This window comes from Phacochoerus africanus, chromosome 7, assembly GCF_016906955.1.
Source record: "Phacochoerus africanus isolate WHEZ1 chromosome 7, ROS_Pafr_v1, whole genome shotgun sequence".
In the NCBI taxonomy this organism is placed as follows: domain Eukaryota; kingdom Metazoa; phylum Chordata; class Mammalia; order Artiodactyla; family Suidae; genus Phacochoerus; species Phacochoerus africanus.
The window spans coordinates 70,174,911-70,181,179 of NC_062550.1; positions in this window are offsets into that span (position 1 = coordinate 70,174,911).

Below are 6,269 nucleotides of genomic sequence, written 5' to 3' on the forward strand. Positions count from 1 at the left end.
TGTAGCGGTCAGGGCAACAATTCCCGGCCTGTCTGCAGGGGCCGGGAAGGGGGGCTTTCTGGGGGTGAGAAGAGAGCAAGGCTGCGCCCGGAGGCTCCAGGCTCTGTTTGTGCAGACAGCGTGGAATCCTTTCAAGCCATAAGCGTGTGGATCCGCTGTTTCCCTCCAGGAAAATCTGGGACGTGGTGAGGACTGGGCAGCCTGGTCTGCCAGGGACAGGGCAGGCGCCCTTGGCTCTTTGCCCTTTGTGGTGGTCCATCTGCTGGAAGGACCACAGCGCTTCGGAGCCCTTGGGGCTTCATCTCAGGCCAAAGGTCAAGACCATCCTCTGGGCGAGGAGGGGGAAGGGAGCGAGGATACCAGAGAAAAACACCCCAAGGACAAACAGATCCAGCCCTAGGCCAGATAAACCCCGGGGTCTAGGCCTCAGTGGGAAGTGCCCGGTGTGTCCTGCAGTCTCAAAACACAGGGCCAAGGCTGGCTGACCGCCTGGGCCAGCACTGTCAGACCTGGGGTGCAGGTCACTGTCCCCAAAGTTTCCATCACAGTCCTTGCCTGTGAGTAGCACCCAAAGCCCCCACAGTGGCCCATCTAGGTCCATCTCCGCCTCCCTGCATCTCCCCGAAGTTCATGTGCCACGTTATCGCCGTGGTTCCGGCGCCCCTGTGTCCCACCCCCCATCGGGCTGTGCCTCCTGCTCTTCTGCTGAGAACGCAGCGACCCACCCCCCACCCACAGCCCCACTGACTCCCACAAGGGCCGGCCTTGTACCAGTACTCGTGATCCCATTTCTCCCTCCTCCAGAGGTCACATGGTGCGATTTGCACCTTATTTTAATCTAAAATAAAATTCAATGTATACAATAAAATTATGAGCGGTTGTGTATCTTTCATTGGACTTTGAACAGCTTGAGGGCTGGGACCCATCTCCCATGGCGCCTTGTACAAGTGTCTCACCATTAGTCACTGTGAGCTGCTGGAAGGAAGGAAGGGGGGGGGGATGGGAGATGGAGGAAGCCAGGAAGGAAGGAAGGGAGGGAGGGAAGAAAGAAGGCGGATCAGAGAGAGGGGGACCCATTTTTTTTTTGTGAAAGCTACTCTGTTAGAGAAGAGATTTCTTCTTCCTGAAGGCAGACCTGACAAACACGGCCTTCTCATGTGGATCGTACAAATTCTGTCTGAAGGAGGTATCCCTAAGCCAGACGCTTTCACCAAGAGATCCGTATGGCATGTGGTATTCCACCCTCGAATGTGTGAAGAGTGTTACATACTGGGAAGAAGATTTGCCCTTCATTCTTTTCAAGATTTCTCCACATCTACACCACGTCAGCTGTGACGGGGCAGAGGGACTCCAGCAAGGGCCAGAGCCAGACTCTGGCCTCAAGGAGCTCAGAGCCTTGAAGGAAAGAGAAAGCAGGACCCCAAGTCCACCCAAGGTCCAGATCCTCGCGTGGGGGAGGATGGAGAGGAGGGAGGGCTTCCCTCCAGCCCGGAAAGATGTGGAACAGGAGCTTTCTGCCTGGAGGTTCTGGAAGGAGCTGTAAATCTGTTTGTTTATTGCTGAAGAATGCGTGCCTTGGAAACCGGAGTGCGGCAGAGGCAGCCCCAGTGATAAAACGTCTCTAAACTGGGTCAGGGACAAAAGCAAAGGAGAGACGATATCATAAATAATGGACTTAGGGGGTGGAGGGTGTCAGCTCCGGCACTGAGAGGCTCTCTGCCAGAGAGAGGGACGCAGCAAGTGTAAGAACTGGATGAGAGTCTGGGAGGACTTCAAAACCCACCCATCAATGAGCGATTGAGTTCAGCCCTGGTCAGGGCTCCCTAGAATATGACAGGTACTCCTGAATGTACTTCCCCAACTTCCATCTCTCCCGGTCCTGTCCATGCCCTAGAGCGTGGCAAGGCTGACTTTCTGGGATGTCGCTTTGATCTCATCATTTCTCTGGTTCCACTGAAAAAGAATAAAAGTAAAATTTAACTGAGCGTTTGAAGTCATTTTAAATTCTTTTTAATGTGCCCTCCGGGTAATTGTGAGGCCCAATACTTATGTGAATTATTTTCCACGTGGCTTTTCTCTTCTACCAAGGATGTTGATCTCCAGGGCAAGCGATCTTCCTAAGATGCCCTTGGAGCCTCTTGGCTCAGAGGCCAGCCCAGGGCAGGTGTTGGAGAAATCATGGAGAGGGAACATGTATCTTCTGAGCAAAGGCTGCTTGTCAGGTGGGGTTAGGTGCTGTGGGGAACCACGCAGAGTCAGATGTGTTTCTGTGCCTTGTTGAGCATCTGTCAGAAGAGACAGAATTAACACAGGCAGCACGTGAGCTGAAGAGATGCTGGTTTGCAGGGCGCGGACCCTGAGAGCCACGTAAGTGCAGACAAGGGAAGAAGCCCTGGGCGGCTTCATTATATGTCCTTGTGTGGCTGGATTCTTCCTTGTGGCACTGGTTTTATTCCTTATCTCTCTGGGAATAAGAGGCCAGCAAAGCAGAGGAAGATGATGGTGACAATGGCGGTCACCGTCCTATTACTGCCTGTGATAAGAACAGCTTATGTTTATGAGGCGCCCCATGTGTCATGCGTTGTTCTTAGCATTTTATTTTACTATTTTATTTCATTTTATTTTATTTATTTTTTTGGCCCACCCTGCGGCATATGGAGTTCCTGGGCCAGGGATCAGTCTGAGCCATATTTGCAACCTATGCTGCCGCTATGGCAATGCCAGATCTTTTAACCCACTGGCCGGCCTTGAGATCGAACCTGTGTCCTGATGCGGCAGAGATGCTGCTGATCCCGTTGTGCCAAGCAGGAACTCCACTGTTCTCAGTGTTTTATGTATGAACTTATTTCATCCTCATCACGCCCCAGCGCTAGACATCAGAAAGGGGTTGGCGTCGAGGAGAAATCAGTTTGGACGTTACTGCACTGTGCTGGGCAGCCAATGGGACAGTGTTATTCACTGATTTTACAGAGATGGAAGCTGAGGCTCAGAAGTTAGGAAAGAGTCTATTGATTGGAGGTGACAGGTTTGAATCCCCATGTGCTGAGGGGGTTGGAAGTGAGGGTTAGGGCACCTTGGTGTGATCTGCCCAGGGTAGAACGAGCTTCTAGGCCAAACTAGGAAATTCTTGGTGTCTCCAGCCACGTCCTTCCTTCTGGTGGCTTCTGCCCCTTGTCTGGCTTGCCGTGAGATTTGGGCTCACCTTCTCACCCACACGGGAGATCAATTTTTTCTCTATCCATCTCCCTTCAACATCCTTCCACCACTTTCTGCCCCTTGAGAAGTCCCAGCTGCCTCCCAGAGCGGTCCCCTCCCACCCGTCACCCACCCTTCCTTGTTCCTGGCTTGGCTGGGCTCTCCTATAACGCCGAGGATCTTTGCAGGCTCCTCCACCCTAGAACATTCTTTTCATATCTTCATTTCCTTCGTCCCAGAAGGTATGGAAAAACTAGGCCTTATAGCTCCTCTTACAACTAGAGTTTAAAACAGAGGCACAGAGTTACTGATCAGCGGGATCCTGCAGAGCCAGTGCTTCGGGGGGCTTGCAGCAACTAAGTTCTCTGCCACCCCTGACTTACTGTGTGACCTCAGGGCCAGTCACTGGCCCTCTCTGTGTCTCAGTCCCCCGCCGTGGGATCATAATATCTACCGCCAAGCAGTGCTCCGAGCATGAATGAATTATTATCCCAAACGCCCTCTGAGCTTCTGGACAAAGGTGCTATGTTAATACACAGTATCCCTCTTCTTCTTCTTCTCATTAGTATTATTCAAACCCAGATGGCATTATTATTGTTGTTGATTGACAGCCCCGCATAGCCCCATTCACGGGTGTCAGAGAGCCAGGCGGTAGTTAACACAAGCAAAAACCATGTTTAAAACAAAGCCCAAGGAACACTCCAATGGTGTGTGCCTTGAGTTGCTATTAGCGCCAGAGCAGCTGCGGTGGCAACACGGAGGGACAGGGCAAGGAAATGCATCCCGGAGCACAAAGGGGGAAAGTGGGTCTTGACACTGATCATATAATCGTGCTGGGCTTTTATAGACACTGGGAGGCCTCAAACAGAATAAATGCTTGAACTTTATCCACGGTTTACAGGCAGCGGCTGTAAAGGTCTTTGTTGCTGTGGCTGCCATGTTAATGACCCAGCTTGGGGCGCTGCCGCCGCCGCCGTCGGCCGCTTCTTCCAAAGAAAACAAATCAAGTGAGTAACTCGATGTCCAGCAATGAGTTTTCCATTATAGAAAAATAAGTCTAAATCTTTCCCAGTTGGGCAGCCGCACCGCGACGTCGGAGGCTGGTAAGGGGTCAAGGTAGCGAGGCACTTTGAAGCCCTGAACCAGCCCATCAAAAAGAGGCGCCTTCTCTCCGTTAATTGCAAAATAAACAGATAAAAATAAATTGTGGGGCACAGGCTCTGTAGGAGGCGTTGGTACCGAGGGAGAGAGGATGGGAGGCAGCGGGGGGAGAGGAAGGGGGTCCCTTGACCTGGTTTCTCCGTTACCTTTCCCACTCTGCCCACGGATAAAAACTCAGGAGTCATTGACCCTTAAGGAGCAGAGATATTACTCTTCAGCTACAGCCCAGCCTTGCAGCATTTGAGACGCCAAGGAAAGTGGCATCGTGAACAGAGGCAATTGAGTCCTTGGAGGTTTTAAAAACTGATTGTGCAGAAAGTTCTGATTGTCTTGAAAGAACTCGAGGGACTTTAGGAGCCCTAGGAGGCTGAGGAGTGGAGGCAGCCCGCCTGGGGTGGGGGATCTGAACCAGTGGATGGAGGACGGGCGCTCCCGGGACGTGGAAAAGGGATGAACCGGGCGAGTTGGGGGTTCAGGGGGTGAGCGCAGGAAAGAAGGCAGGTAGAAGTGGAGGAAACAGTGGGACGCTGAACAAGGGGGAAGATGGGGGGCTTGTCCTTAGTGTGGGGGGTGCGGCGATGGTTTGGGGGTGCAGTGAAGGGAGAGGCCGGGACAGACTTGTTTCAAGGGAAGGAAGTCGGGCATCTGGAGGCCCAGGAAGGGAGGCCCAAGAGGGAGGCAGACGATTCCTGCACGGTGCTGGTTCTAGGGTCCAGACCCCCACCCCTCCCACCCTCATGCTTCCTTCAGGTGCAGCAGAAAGAGCCCAGTGCGCTCCTTGGATATAGCCCCTTTCTCCCTTAAAATAGAAGTTAGCAGCCTCTGATGTCTTTGGGGAAAAGAAAACGCATATGTTTCTTTTACCCAAACTCGTTGTTTTCTTCTCTGTATTTTCTCCTACTTTTCTCCTCACCAAACCTCCTTCCCTCACTGGCTCCCCCCGACCACCTCCTCTTTGCCCCCCAGCGGAGCATCCCTCCATCCCTTCATTCATGCCGTCAGTGAGGAACACCTTCCAGAAACCATTCTGGAAGCTAATAAGGCCACGTCTCAGCCCCGAAGCATCAGAGACAAGCAGGTGCAAAGTAAGCCAGAAAACAGAAGCTCCAGGGGGCTTTGGGTGGGGCTGGTGAGGCAGGGAAGGTGTGGAGAAGAGGGTGCCTGAGCTGAACTGTGAGAACCAAATGGGAACTTGCTGGAGAGCATGGGAACGGGTCTAACGCAAAGAGGAAATGGAGTCGGGCATGCTCAAAGGCAGGGAAGTTGGGCTGACAGAGAAAAGGCAGGGTGAGAGCCAGGGCTGGTGCATCAGGGAGATGGACAGGTTCCGCAGAGAGGCTGGAGCGGAGGATGGAGAGAGATGAGGCTGTGGGTGGGGGGTCACAGGGGCCAGACCACAAAAGGCCTGACGTGCTATGATAAGGGAGGTGCTGAGACCTGATCCTGAGGGTGTGGGGTCCACCACGGGGCTTGGGGTGAGGGATGGGTCAGGGAAAAGATCAGATTAAAGAGAGGTCCAGGGGTTCTGAGATGGGTGACTGGCTTCCAGCCTCCTGCTCCAGGGCTGCTTGGGAGGAAGAGCTGGAGGCTTCTCCGGGGGAGCAGGATGCGGAAGATTGGGGCTGGGGAGGAGAGAAACTCAGAAAAGTGACAGCGAGGGTGGATTTAAGGCAGAAATAAAATTAAACAGGTCTTTTTTTGTCCCTGAAATGGTCTGTTGGGGACAGATTTAATGTGGTCTCTGGAGATGTCGGGGGTGGTGGGGGCAGGCAACGTCCTTTATTCCCAGGCATTCAGATAGAGGAGACTGCCCTGGAGGGATCTGTGTCTCCGTGGAAGGTCCAGGACATGCTCCTTGGCACTTTGCACATGCTGATCCATCTGCCTAGAGTTGCCTTCCTTTGCTGCCCTAC